This window comes from Dermacentor albipictus, chromosome 1, assembly GCF_038994185.2.
Source record: "Dermacentor albipictus isolate Rhodes 1998 colony chromosome 1, USDA_Dalb.pri_finalv2, whole genome shotgun sequence".
Classification (NCBI taxonomy): domain Eukaryota; kingdom Metazoa; phylum Arthropoda; class Arachnida; order Ixodida; family Ixodidae; genus Dermacentor; species Dermacentor albipictus.
In genome coordinates this window covers 410,679,562-410,694,846 of record NC_091821.1, presented here as the reverse complement: position 1 = coordinate 410,694,846, position 15,285 = coordinate 410,679,562, and the positions used below count along the sequence as shown (strand labels likewise).

At 43.6% G+C, this 15,285-nt stretch overlaps 1 long non-coding RNA gene across 1 annotated transcript; it reads right to left on the bottom strand.

Moving 5' to 3' along the window:
* Window positions 1-911: 911 nt before the first annotated feature.
* On the bottom strand, window positions 912-15,040 carry LOC135901532 (uncharacterized). Its single transcript, XR_011511451.1, has 4 exons — window positions 14,661-15,040; window positions 13,121-13,207; window positions 6,749-6,966; window positions 912-1,108 (listed from the first exon to the last, which is right to left on the bottom strand). It is a non-coding gene; the product is annotated as an uncharacterized lncRNA (long non-coding RNA).
* Between the last annotated feature and the right edge of the window lie 245 nt (window positions 15,041-15,285).

The window sequence follows — 15,285 nt, the reverse complement described above, 5'->3', positions numbered from 1 at the left end:
CACTGCGCATTGTGAGACTGCGAGTTCCGAGTGTACGTACATGGAGCAAAGTGAATTTTACCACTATAGTTTACGCCGCATGTCTCAAAACTAGTGTAATCCTCACGATTACATCTAAGTGGATATATCGAGAGAACTCCCTGACAACAATTATTAAAGATGTGAAGAAGCTTAGTATTTTTCTTTTAATTCAATTGACCTGAACTGAATATCGGAATTTTGCGTGCCAAAACCGCGATTTGATTATGAAGCATGTCATGTGGGGTACTACGGATTAATTTTGACCACCAAACAATCTTTAGCGTACCCCCGATGCACGGCACACGCGCGTTTTAGCATTTCGCCCCAGAAAAAGTCGGCCGACGGGGCAGGGATTTGATCCCGCAACTTCGTGCTTAGCAGCGCAACGCCACAGCCGCTAACCTGGCACGGCGAGTTTTTGTTCATTAGTCCCCTATTGAAAATTTGCCCGATGCTGGGCATAGTGGAATCCATCATCCATCATCATGGTGGATTATGGTAGTGGGTGGCATGCTGGGTGACGGGTGGCATGCTGGGTGCTGGGTGGCATGCTGGGTGACGGGTGGCATGGTGGGTGCTGGGTGACATGGTGGGTGACGGGTGGCACGGTGGGTGCTGGGCGGCATGGTGGTTGCTGGGCACGGCGGGTGCTGGGTGGCACGGCGGGTGCTGGGTGGCGCGGTGGGCACTGGGTTGGATATCATCATGGGCGCAGGACGTCAAAGGCAAGTTGTGTGATGAATTGAAGGAGCAGCCATTCCTATTCGGAAGCTCATGACGGGCTATCTTTATGTGTTGTTGAGTCTTGTGAAGTGTACAGTCTGTATATACATGTTGCCAAGATGTGGCTATTTTCATGCCAAAAAGAATCAATCTGTAAAGCACCATACTACATAGCATATCATCACAGTTTATTGAAAAAGCATCACTGGACTTGTACTGTATTTACTTTTCTACTCGCTTGCCCTGGCGTCCTGCTTGTGTAAAAGAAAGCTCCAATGGTGCTTTCGCAGGGAAGCAAGGTGGTTCTCCGGATGTGGTGCAGGTGGCATCATTGGATGGTCACTTCTATATTTCTCCAGGCAGTCTAAAAGGAGAGTGCAATAAATATATAAGTAAATTGTTTTTCCAATGATTTCTAGCAATAAGTGAATGAAGAAAATCTGCTCTAATCACTTCAAAAAAAGTTTCAGATAACAAAATGCAGCAAATGTCACACACAAAACATGCTACCCAGGGTGCAAGCCAGCCCAGGTTTATTTGCAGTGAGAATGCATACACATGCATCACATTGTTTTGCAGATTTACATGGAATTTTTGTATGTTTTTTGCCAAAGCCACGTCTCTTCTCATCTGGAGGTTGGCTTAACTGCAAAATTTAGACACAAGGGAGCTGTACTCAAAGCCTTATGGGGTGGATATTTGGCTTCTGATTTTGCATAATTTGTCTGCTCTTCGACCACCCAAATTCCTGTCAAATTCGGAGAGCCACAATTTGGCTACACTGTCTCTAACGCATGCAGGAGAGCTGCAAGGTGCAAGCTGTCTGGTTTGTCCATTCTATCATTTGTTAGCTTTACTTGTTGCTCGTGCAGTTGGTGAGGAAGTCGTAACTTTAGCATTTGCCATATAGGCATAAAAGATTTCATATAAAAGCTGTATAATGGCTGGCTTGCAAGCTTTATTTAGCTGCAAATGATGGCAACTAATGTTTTAAAGTGAAGCATTTTTCGCCTCTTCTCCCAACATTACGGGCGCTGCAGCTGCTATGGTCTTGTCATGCGTGCCGTTGGATTTCTTGCAACATTACCAGATGGCGCTCACCTCTGCACATCCTGACCGGCGCTGCTGCCCCAGCATTTCACCGTTAGTGTGTATTGCACGTGCTTTGCTGGTTTTAATTTCTATGCGAGAAAAATGCAGATGCTGGGCTGCGATAGTGTAAACATTAGAATCGTCCTTAGTCTGAAGAGAACGCTTTGAGCTGGAATCTCAACAGTGTGTTGCCCATGTATGTAGAAGGAGCCCATTAACACGCGCCAGCAAGGCGTGCACTCGACGTCGAGGTCACCCAGACTAGAAAGAAGTGTCACACAGAACAGGAGCGTCTTCGCTATGCAGTGAAATGTAGTGCAGACCGCGAACTTATGTATACATACAATTACAATACCTAATTGAAGTATGCACAGCCTCATATTTCAATTAAAGTTTAATATTTCTCCCATGATACGGTGCGCCATGTGAGGCAATGACAACGCTCAATTCCCTCTCAGAGATTATGAACAATGACTCGCAGCAACGCCTCAAGCAAACACATCTCTCTGTGTGTTCTGTGGACTATGCAGACAAACAGAAGTGGTGCATGCAAGGTAACGCTTAACATCAACTTGCCACTTTCGTATTGGACTAAACGCTGAAAAAATTACAAACTTGCTACTAACATCACCGTTAATTATTGTCAATCAAAGCAAACAATGTGAGCTTCGTGTACATCGATTCTCACAGTGCATGGGATCTGCCATTTTTTTTCTACTTTTCAATCTCTATATTGCTACTTTGCTAAGCTAACCTACATCTTCAATGTAAAAGAAGCCTAAAGAAGCATCTTAATGTAATACACAGCAATTTTTCATGCTCGTCTGTTTAAAAAAAACATATTTCTGTAGGAAATGAAATCTTCGGCAGAGTGTTGATGCGACTACAAGAGTACCTAGTACTTCGATCCATAAAACAATTGAATCTTGGCAGAAGAATGCCAGTTACAGTTACACTATACAGTCCTTTCTAATCCAGGCTGCCGGAAAGCGCTGGAATTCCGCATGATGCCCAGCACCTTGCTTTTCTTGGCACCGACGAGAGGCATGAAAATTTTAGGATGCTTTGCGTAGAACAAGATCAGCTATGCAGATCAGAGCGTACATGCGAATAATGTATGAGGTGCTTTCTTTGTGTAGCAGTTCTTTCCTCATTCTTATGCTTAAATAAAATGAGATCACTGAAAGTATGCCGAAAGTGCTGATAGGCCATGTCTTACAAACTTCAATAATCAGAACATTTAAAATCAAGAAAGCGGCTGACAGATGGAATAGCACACTGTGGTATGAAGGTTATAAACATGGATGAGGTGCCTCAGAAAGGCTGGCCAATGATTCGATAGGAGCTATCTTCGTCAAAAGTGGCCTGGTCAGCCTTGGCATATTAGTTTTAAAGGACTAGTAGGGTGACCTTCACGTGCAGTTGTTGTCAGTGGCAGCTGGTTGTAAATGGAGAGACTTTAAAGAGAATGGGCGCTGTCGTCTGACGTCTGTAAGCATGGTTCCTAAGACGAGGGCACAAGACCGTGAGAATAGGAAGGCGGCGAGAAAAGAAACGAAAGAAAAGGAGAAAAAAAGAGATGCCAAGAGGCAAAAAAAGAAAGACAAGAAAAAGAAGGGCATGGGAGCGTGTTAAGGAAGTGAGGGGTTAGGGAGCATTCAGGAATGTCATTGGCGGCATGTTTCTGCCGTTTTAGAAGATCTGGTCAGGCGGTCAGTGTGCGAGTAACAGAAAAGACCCCAAAAGACATCAGTTGAAGGAATGACTTGAGTAGCGTAGCAGCAATGCGTTGGGTAATGTTGAAAAAATTAAGATGGCGACAAGGAGTCTGGGATGCAATGCATGTGGTAGCTGGCAGGCAGAGGCATGGTGTTTTAGGGATGTCAGCCTCAGTAGCTCAACGCAGGTGTCGTCACAGTGGTATATAGAGCTGGTGATACCCTGTGTGACTGATGCGCAGAAAAAGGTATCCTGGCATCTGGGATTTTGGATTGTGGTGGTGAGGGTGTTAAAAAAATATGATAGAAAACAGACAAAAGGGAGGAACTGAAAGTGGAATATCAAATAGCAGGATTACATGAGCAAAAGTGGGCGGAGGCAGGTGTACATGGGAAAAGGGGTCATACAGTTGATATAAACATTAAAACATGAAAGAATATAATAAATAGAGTAGTAAGCAGGTAAAAATTAGAAACGGTGAAATAGGTGAGGTTAAGAATTAAGTTTAGCTGGTGGCACAATGTGTTTTGTGCCTTGGTTGATGACATGAGGCTTTCCGATTTAAGTTACAGCTTTAAAGTTTTTAAAGATTCTAAGTTGCTATGTGTTAAATTGATTTCCATTGGATGTAGGCATTTAAACTTGTGTATGAGGTATGATTCCGTATATTTCCTCTGGCAAGGTGAGCGGAAATTTGTAGTCTATAGAGCCTTGCTTTGTCACATATTACATGTTCATTGAAATGGCTGGCTACTGCTTTAGGTAAATTGTTTTGTATCTGTGCGATGACCGTTCAGTCTTTTATGAATTTTTTTTCCTGTCTCACCTATGTATTATTTGCTACAAGTGGCACATTCTAGACAGTAGACAACACTGCTTGATGTGCAGATGAAACTCGAAGTTACCTTGTTTGAGTAATTTGATGCTGTACTTATTACTGTAGTAGTAGATTAAATATGCTTGCATGTAGAGCACCCGGGCAGCCACAGGGACTGGTTCCTAAGTTTGTTGTTTTTAGTTTGGCACGTACAAGAATGTCCTTAATATTATAGTGTTGGATCTCAAGACTACTCTGGGCAGGGCAGGAAAAATCTTGTTTCTGGTTGCTGGGGAGAATTGGGTAGTATTTATTGAGGATGTTGTTCATGTTTGGGAGTGTGTTTGAGAATTTAGCAGTAAGAAGAGGCGCTGTTCTTGTGATCCTAGGGTGCGGCTTGAGCACCTCGGCTCAGTCAAGTTTGGTTGCATCGGTGCAGGCTTTCTGAAGGGCACTCATTGGGTGGTTCCCGTTTGATAGGGTTTCTTTAAAGTGATCAAGTCTATCTATGTAGTCTTGGTTTTCAACACACATGTGACGTAGCCATGTACTTGGCCTTTAAATATGCCTTCTTTGCAATGTGGCTTGATGGTGGCTTGTATATTCAAGGTATTGTTGTTTGTCAAAAGGTTTCCATACAGCATTGTCATTAGTGTCCCAGTGTCAATGTATATTGTTGTGTCCAGAAAGTTTATGCGCTCCATTGAAGATTTTGATGTGAATTTTATTGTTGGGTGAAAAGAATTGAGAAATCCTACATATTTATCTAGGCTGTCTTGACCATGTCACCATATTATGAATATGTCGTCTATGTATCGTAGGTATGTGTGGGGCCTGTCAGTGCAGTGCAATAGAAAGTCTGTAGAATCCCCATAAATATGTTAGCATAAATATGTTTTCCCATGTACATCTGTTTCCGCCCGCTTTTGCTCATGCCACCCTCTTATTTGTTATTCCAGTTTCAGTTCACCCCCATATTTGTCCATTCTTTATTATATTTTTTCGAAACACCCTCACCAACATAATCCAAAGTCCCAGGCGCCAGGATACCTTCTTCGGTGCCTCAGCCACACAGGGTATTGCCACTTCTGCATACCGCTGTGACGACACCTACATTGAGCTACTGGGACTAACGTCCCTAGAAAGACCATGCCGCTGCCTTCCAGCTACCCTATGCACTGCATTCCGGACTCCTTACTGCCATCTTAACTCCTTCTAAATTATCCGACGCATTGCTGCTATACTACTCAAGTCATTCTTTCAACTAATGTCTTTTCGGGTTGTTTTTGTTACTCGAGCACTGACCGCCTCACCGGCTCCTTTAAAGCCACATGGACATGCTGCCAAAGACACCCCTGAATGCTCCCTAACCTCTTGCTTCCCCAACACCTTCCTTTGCCCTTCTTTTTCTTTTCTTGTTCTTTCTTTCCCTCTTGGTGTCTCTTTTTTTCTCCTTTTCTCCTTTTCTCCCCGCATTCCCACTCCCGCTACTGTTCCTACGTCTTAGGAATCATGCTTACAGACATCAGGTGACCGCGCTCATTCTCCTTCAAGTCTCTCCCTTTACAACCAGCCACTCCCGACAACTGCATGTGACGTCACTCTACTAACACTTTAAAACTAACATGCCGAGGATGACGAGGCAGCCTTTTAGAAGATAGGTCCTCCTAACGAAACGTTGGCCACCCTTTCTGAGGCACTTTATCCCTGTTTATAACTTTTACATCCCAATAATCAGAATAGTGTTTTGAAATTGCTTGGCTGTGAACGCTGCAGATTGTAAAGCAGCACATCAGGTGACCACAGTCAACACTTTGGAAGGCGGTGGTTTAAAAAGCTTCTTTAGACCATACAATTTGCCAAGCTGTGTCGGAACCCAATTTTCTTGAGAAGCATTATTTCAAAAAAGTGAAATGAAAGCTGCAGTGTGAAAAGCTACAATAACGCATGCCAAGTCTACATTAGAAATTTCAAAGACAATGAGGTGCTTAAATGTTCACTTCTGTTAAGACAATGAGCAGCAGGTGAATGCAAGCTATCGAGGTCCTGTCAAAATTAACCGCTCGTGTAGCCACCCGACTTTCTTGATTGTTTTTAATTGAAACTGATTATGGGGGAAACTTTGTGGATGGTTTTCGCTGGAAACCCATATCCCGAAATTATCTTGTGCTGCTTTTCATACCCACACAGACATTTAAATTGTGTGTCGAGACACAGTGCATATACAGCAGAAGAAAAAGATATAATATATAGGCACTTGCCTCATTCTTGCTTTGGCATTTCTTGTCGCTCTGTATACATCATGTAATGCTAACTCATTCAGATAACTTGTAGATATGCAGTTATATTTCTTAAATGAGGTGACAGTTGACTTACTCTTCAAAGCAGCCACTTTCTCCGAGAGGTGTTGCCAGAAGCTTCCCAGATGCGCGGCACATTGTCCGGCAGGCCTGTCCAGTCAGGCTGCTTTCACCTGCTTGCACTGGTGTCCACAGGTGCCATGACACCTCTAATGGGCACTTTCCGTTGGAAGCAGACTTGAATATGTAATGCCACTTGTTGAGTGGCATCACAAATCCCACACCAATCTGTACCTGCAATAGATATGAAGTGTTTTTTTCCTGAGCAGTATTCTTAACACTAAAACGCACTTGTATAAAACAATATGATATAGGTTAGTTAGGTCCGTCAATTTCTGATGCAACTCTATATTTTCCAATTTCTGCCCCTCGAACAAGTTTTAAAAAAACTGGTGTTAAACCCAACCTCACCAAGAAATTCATTTTTGTGTAAAGGATTAAACTAATAAAATTTTCCCATTTCAAGGGCAGCAAACACTCAAATTTCGTACAGTCTAACCTTGCAATAATGCAATTAATAGAGAAAGCGAAACAATTGATTCAAATAGGCGCACCGCTATGCAGAGAACAGTGCAAGAACGAGTGACATCAAGGCCTCCAAGATTGCACTGTCACACGGAGAATAGTGCAGCACATGTTACCTAGAGACTTACGCGTGCCAGTCTCCAAAATCCACCACCATCACACACTACATGGCCTTGTTCTAAAGAACACTGGAGACATGCCTTGAAAGTATGATTACCCTTGTATGGTTGAAAACAAGTGAATTCCCTTGTGGGCTCTGAAAACCACACGCACCACTCACTCATCTCAGCAGTTATATTTTCGTCATGACTAAACTGCAACGACGAATGCACCAAGTCCCGTCACAACTTCAAACTTCAGAACTCGGTGTGCACGCTCCTTTTACTGCGACCAGGTTCGAAATGTTTGTTGTAATAGTACAGCGCTAGTGCAGCGGCAGCGGAATTCTCTTTAGGGACAATTGCACATTCTACATCTTTTTGTAGGTTTTTGCGCAATATGTGCGTTGCTGTTTTTCGTCATTAAGCCCTTCAGTTGATGTCTAGCGCCCGTTCAGACTGTGTCTCTTCGTGTGTGTGTGTGCCCTTGCACTTGTCATGATGTCCAAGTGCAGCTACCACCAACTAGAACTAACTTTTGCATTAATCAGAAATACATATTAGCACGCTTTATAAAAAGCCAAAGGATATTAGCACTATGCTGACCGGGAATGAGAAATGGTAAGAATATTCTGGCTGAAAACAACATTTCATGTTTATCAACACTGACGGGCAAGTAATTAAGAAAGTTGGTGTACGTTAATGTTTACCTTTTGAGTGATACAAGCGACCGAAAGAAGACAACAAGACACAAAAGCTACCAATTCAACATTAATTTTGATGCAAAAATTAAAGATAATATGTATACTGCATGTGCCCTTGCACTGCACAAGCGATCTTTTAAGACAAAGGGCACAAGTTGCAATACAAATGTACAAAATCATGATAAACAGTACTTGCATAAAAATAGAACAAATAAGCACAGAGTGATCACTATTCCGTGTCATTTCGAGAGTATTCCTCTTTGTAATGCAATCATAATGAGCACTGGCTGACAGATGTCCCTCTTTTTTAAATGGTATGCCTCAGTGATAATGTTGATCAATCGGTTGCCTTAAGTAAACCAAAGATATGAACAATCTAAATCTGGCGTACATCACCAGTTGTGTCAATACATTGTCAAGTGGGACGAGCATGCTTGTCCCTTGAGTGAATAATGATGCTCTCCTGGGCACATGCTTATACACCGGCCAGTCTGCCCCATGTACAAGACCGTCCATTCTTAGTACGAAGATGGTGCAGAGTGGCCGAACTCCGCGGATTGCCAGCGCGCATGGCATGGCTGTGAAACGGAGCTAAGCGGCGCAGGCGCACAGGGGCTTAGAGGTGGGACTTCATGTCGTGTGTCATCCGCTAAAGCATGGCATGCTCCCGCACTTTAGCAGATGACACGAAGCTCCACATCCCCCCTGCATCATGCACGCTGGCACTCCGCGGGGCGTGGCCACGCCGAGTAGTGTTCGTGCCAAGAGTTGACGACCCTGTACATTTGAACAAACATACACATGAACAGAGGCATAGACTACACTGCTAATGACGGACACAAGACATATTTAGTGGTAATTTATACAAATCTCCCTTGCCTGGACGCCTTTCTCAATGCGTTTGTGGAATGCTATGCACACATATTTCGAGCGAAAAAATAAAGTAGGCAGGTATGCAGCACAGTCCACAAGTGAACTGAGAAAAGCGAACAGGCAAGCGAGGTACGCTTGGTTAAACATACCACGAAATATGTCTAGTGCATGTTAGGGGCAGTGTACTGCATTCCAATGTTAGGAAGCTGACAGGCCAGGAACTAAATATGTACCAAAGAAATCACCACATTTTACTTGTTACCTGCCAGTGAAGACTGGCATGTTCGTCTGACTTGGCCGTGCATTGCCGCAATAGGGCTTTAGGCCAGATTAAATTAGTTTATCTGTTTCCACCCAGGTTGAAAAATTGACAAGAGAAATCAGAGAGGCATACCAGAAGACGTGTGAGCAAGCCCTCATTATGAATGCATGAAAAAAGGCGTCCTTTCTAGATGACAAGGGATAGAAATTAGTCTGACTATTCACCTTTTTTTACGCAAATACTGTTTATTGTGATTTTTTGCCTTTGTATTACAACTCACATTTTCCTTCTGAAGGAACTTGTGCACAATATAAGCACACACTCAGTGTTATTTTTATTCCTTCTATCAAAATACTCAGTCATCACTGGTCATGTTGTATGGTCTCCCTTCCTTCACTGTGTAAATTTTGTCCTCAAGAGTTATATGAACTGACTGGCAAACTCAAGACGACACTACAAATTTCACCTAGAGGATACGGCTGGTTCTCTGAAAATGCACAAATACGGCGACAAGTGTCTGTTGGAACACTGTAGCAATAATGGGTGGAAGCTACCTTTGACATTGCTGCAATACATCAGTTGTCACATGGTTACAACCCTTAAGAAACAACAGAAATGTAAGTGCACAGCAAAAACAAGCAGGTTCATCAACCACAAATTTGACTTCAGCAGCCAGAACATAGGCTGTTTCATGTAGCTAAAGTATTAGCTAATATGTGGAAAATACATGCACAACCACCCTTAGCTTGAGATACCTGCATACCAACATAAAACAACGAGTTGCAGTGCACATGATGCTTGTTCTTAACACTAGTATTTTGTTAAAAATACTTTTTGTATTACGTACAATGCTTTCAATTCATTTGCCCAGTAATCAAAGGCTTTTGACAGCATTACACTTTGCACTTGCTAGTTGAAAATATTCTCACCTGAACAGCACCAAGCAGAATAAATAGAAAACTGCCCACTGTGCTAACCAAATATGTGGAGACACACAAAGTAATAGAATTATTTCTGGACAGCTGTAGACATAGAGCTTGTTGGCTGATAATCAGTATTAAAATTACACCACTGCCAAGCAGATGTTCTGTGTGGTGCTGTTGAAATCAAGTTCACTTGATGAGCAACATAGCAATAACCAGCAAATGCTTTAGCAATAGCGAGCAGGCAATCTTGCATGTGCAAAACTGCATGCGTATTTAATGATAGTGCATCAATAGACTGAACTATGTACCAACTATGTGGTCTATGCAGTATAGACAAAGTCGAAAACGATGCAACTGGACACAGACTCTGCCACATTGCCTACTTGCATGAATGGGTATAGCTTAAGAAAAATATTAAAAAATGTAGAGAAAAAAAGCAAGCTTACTAGAAAACTCCTCACTGCTGTAGTACTTACAGCACAGTGAATACTGGCCTTCATGTACCATTTAAAAAAAATTCAAGCTCGTGTCCATTGTTCTGGGAACTTGAAAAATATTGTGAAATTAATGGAGAAGGTTGGGCTAGTTGGCGTTGACACAGCTCCTGTGACATAGTTACTAGCACAAACAAGGCGTACGGAATAAAAGTCGGACTAGCCAAAGCGGTAGGCTTCAACTGACATGCTTTATTCAGAAGAAACATGCAAAGAGGCCACCGCATGCTCAGTTAATGTGGAGACATATGCATAAACGAATGTGCCACATAGGGGATAACGAAATGCACATAGAAGCTGATAAGCATCCACAAGAAGCCATTACAAAGCATTCACCAAATTTTTCTGAAGACACAACACTTATTTATCAGCTGTTACCAGTGATGGAGTGCTTATGCATTCATCAGCAGCTTTCGAAGTGCAAAACACCTCAAACATTTCCCTATATAACTGCCTGGCAAACTGACTGAGCACTTGTGTGTTATGAAAACATGGGGAGCATATATGGGTACTTTAACAGTGATCAGCCAAGTTGCCAGCGCCTGTGAGAGCATTTACAGCGTTCCGGTACTCCCCAAGCCACTCATTCAGGCACCTGTTTGTTCAATATACCACTTTCCACAGGGAAGGGCAATGTAGTATACCACCACTACATTTCAGTTAACAAAGCAGGTGACATGCTCCTTAGTGCATGTACCTTGACGCCCGGCAATGTTTACCAACTTGCATATTCTTGTGAGCGTTAGCGGTGCTGAAAAAATGCCCACACCAAACTTGTTCGCCACCTTTCTTCTAGGCGGTGGGACACCCTGTGTATGTATGGCAGAGCTGCACGGCTACCACTGGGACGTGCGTTACTGTACGTCCAGTGGGCAATGTGGTAGTGCCAATGACTTTTTTGTTGTGCTGGCTTTGCTGTTAAAAACATTGTGGGTGTTTTCGAACAGTGTTCAGTAGGACTCAAGTTCACACATGAGTTGCCAGAAGATGATCGCCTGCAATCATTCGATATTCGTATAATTTTAAATCATACTTTCCTTTATTATATATACTCTCTTAGGAAAAAGAAGCCCTTGCTCAACTACCGTTTGGCATACTCCATGGTAAAGGATGCATAGCTCCTAGCTGCCCGAGAGCTGTTCTGGTTAAATCTTGTGCACCAGGTTTCCTGCAGCGCTCAGCAACCAAGCGAGCCATTTATGTAGGGCCGGATATCTCGATAACACCTTGGTGTCAATTACTGGGAGCCTCATTAAAGAGGTAAAAACAGATCTGGCAGCTGCTCGGTGCAATAACGCACGTCCCAGTGGGCGCCCTGTGGCTGTGCCATCTGTACATGGGGTGTCCCACCACCTAAACAATGTGGCAAACCAGTGCAGTGTAGGTGTTTTCTTCAGCGCCACTAGAGCTCGCAAGAATGTGCAGGTTGGTAAGCAACGCCGGGAATCAGGGTACATGCACTAAGGAGCATGTCACCCACTTTTAACTGCAATGTGGGGGTGGTATACAAGATTTCACTTCCCTGTAGAAAGTGCTGTATTGGACAAAAGGGCAGGTTCTTGAACGAGAGGCTTAGGGAGCACCGGAACGCTGTAAACGCTCTAGCAGGCACTGCCCATTTGGCTGACCACTGCCGAAGATGTGCTCGTAAATGCTACCTGTGTTTTCAAAACAAGCAAGTGCTCAGACGGTTTGGCAGGCAGTTAGATAAGGAAATATTTGGTGTTTGGCATTTCAAAGGCTGCTGATGAATGTGTAAGCACTCCTTCACTGGAACTCACTGATAAAGGAGTGTTTGTTGTACCTTGAGAAGAACCTGCTGAATGCTTTGTAATGGCTTGTTGTGGGCAGTATTGGCTTTGTTGCGCATTTGGTTTCCTCCCATGTGGCACATTTATTTATGCATCTGTCGGCAGATATTTTTGAGCATAAGGTGGGACCTCATTGCGTGTTTCCTGAATAAAGCTTCTAAGTTGAAGTCTAGTGCACTGTCTTGTCCAACTATTTTCAATTAGTCTTGCTCGTGCAAGTAACCCTCACAATAATTGTAATACCAATGTTAAACAATGGTAAGCATGCTGCATGCTTAGACCTGTGACATATTTGGCCCATTACACTTTTAATCCTTACGTGTGCAGAAACTGCACAAGCGTGTAGCCTAAACGAAAAAAAAAGTGGATATAAAAGGTATAACACAGGAAAGTTTCAAATCAATAAAACAAAATAACAAGAGGTAGATATAATTTGTACTAAGCAAAATAAAATGTAACGCGCAGCCAAGTGATTGATGCAAGAAAAAATAAACCTCAAGACATGTTAGGTCTAGTTTTAAAGTGAACAAGGTAATGTGTACATAATGTCTACAAACACAAATAAGCAGCAAGTTGAATAAAGTTGAGCAGATATTTAGTCTATTTAGTAAGCACTGCTGAGTAATATGTCCATGAACTTATTGACGAATGATACCGAGATCCTACTTTTGCGAACACATACACTTCAGTCATACCTGACCAGACCATCCGATTACACACAGCGCTGCTGCAGCCATAGCTCCTCCCTGACGTGGACACTGTTGTTGGTCACGGCCTTGCCACTGCAAGATAGGTTCTGTGTTAACTTATAGCAGTGGCACTTTAAAGAAGTCATTGTGAACACATGCAAGGAGCACAGAAAAAGTCACAAAAACAATGTTTGCACCACTGCAGGGTGGGAACAGAGCACAAGGTCAACGTTACTGATGAATATTGTGATAATAGGGACCTCTTCATGACAATAAAATTTTTAAGACCTACAGCTACAGTACATTACAAACAAATGTTTGTTTACGTAACAATTCATTTTTTTCTATCAGTTAAGCAACTTTCCCTTGTCATCTCTAGTTATGTCAAAACACCTTGTCTCAAAACGTAAGCTGTAGTAGTAGCAAGCCGTATTGCTTAAATTTTTTTGCCCGACCCCTATGAGGGAGATTTTGTGCGCGACGGCTTTGAGCGAGTAAACGGGCCGTCGCGCGAACATATCGCTCGTTCTTTGTCGCCTGGTTCTGGAAATCTAGAATTCGTCGCTCGTCGCCCAGAAGTGCTATGAGCGAACAGACAATAGCGCGAAGCCAGAACTGGATGTACATCAGTCGAGTACTACCGCTTGTTGCACGGAACAAGCAAACGACTATTTTGATACGTGCAAGGTTAAGAACCTACTGCAAGACATTAAAGAAATGTTTTATGCTGCTCCTTTGAGTAAAACACAGCAAACTAAATTAATAAAGCACACTTTTGGCGCGTATTTGCTGCCCTCATACCGGCAACACCGGGGAGACGGCTCTCATTGTCGTCGCTCGCATAGGGTACGACTTGTACGGAACGAGCGAGCGCGACAGCCATCTACATCGCGTCTCCGTCGCGCGCAAGACCGCTCGCATGCGGTACGACTTGTAGGGAACGAGCGAGCGCGACAGCCATCTACATCGCATCTCCGTCGCGCGCAAGACCGCTCGCATGGGGTACGACTTGTACGGAACGAGCTAGCGCGACAGCCATCTACATCGCGTCTCCGTCACGCGCAAGACCGCTCGCATGGGGTACGACTTGTAGGGAACGAACGAGCGCGACAGCCATCTACATCGCGTCTCCGTCGCGCGCAAGATCACTTGCATGGTGTTTATACTTTTTCCCAATAACTGCTCACAAACCGACAACCGCGTAAACAGACATTATTTACAACCTCGAAGCATAAGTAAGAGAGGAAACGCCATTTCAGTAAGAATAGGTAAAGAGGCAGATGAGTCTTTATTACCCAACTTCAGCAGAAAAGTGGCAGCTCGCGCAAATGAGGACTGTTGCCGAACCTAATCCCTCTCACCGGAAGGCAGCGCTCACCAAGACTTTCAATTTAGCATTAAGCCAATAAACTTGCGCAAGCAAATTATGTCAACCAACGCTCAGCAAGCATCGGCACAGTCAATGTCGTCGTGGGAGTTCGATTTCTTACGCTCGCAAGGCACTCTAGGCACACACGAGAAGCAAGCACAGCATGCGTGTACTCACCTTTTAAATGGTACGATGCGGTCGAAAAGCGCCCTCCAAGTTGCCGGAGCTGCAAAGTTATTCCCGCATACATGCAGTTGCGTAGTGGACGACCTGCGGAACGCTAATAATGCGCATCATTTCTTTGCGGCGTCCACCGAACTCTCCACAACCACCACGGACAAAGGGAACGCGATCCATGGCATGAAAATCGTTGGTCCACGTTTGCCTGGCACACCACGCATACCGCGAGTTAGCAGCGAGACACAAGCTATCTTTTGGCAATATTGTGCACGCGAACTAAGTCACAATTCATTACAGCAAACGAAAAAACACGATCAAACAAACACATCGTAGCAACTCGTACGACCGACAGCACATGTAAACAAGGGAACAAGATTGGTGGATGGATACTATGAGCAACCACTTTGAAACGGGGCGGTGGGTGGCGCTACCTGTGAAATTGGGAGTTTGGTTGGCCTCCGCGATGACTAAAATAATAACCAGCACACACTCGCTTTGTGCCTTGTTGCGCTCAACTGCATGTAGATGTTGCAATACATAAACAACCATCGCGCAGTTTATATTATCCGCTATACTTTAGCGCAGAAAGAAATTGTATGACGTATTTTCGATTTCCAGCAGC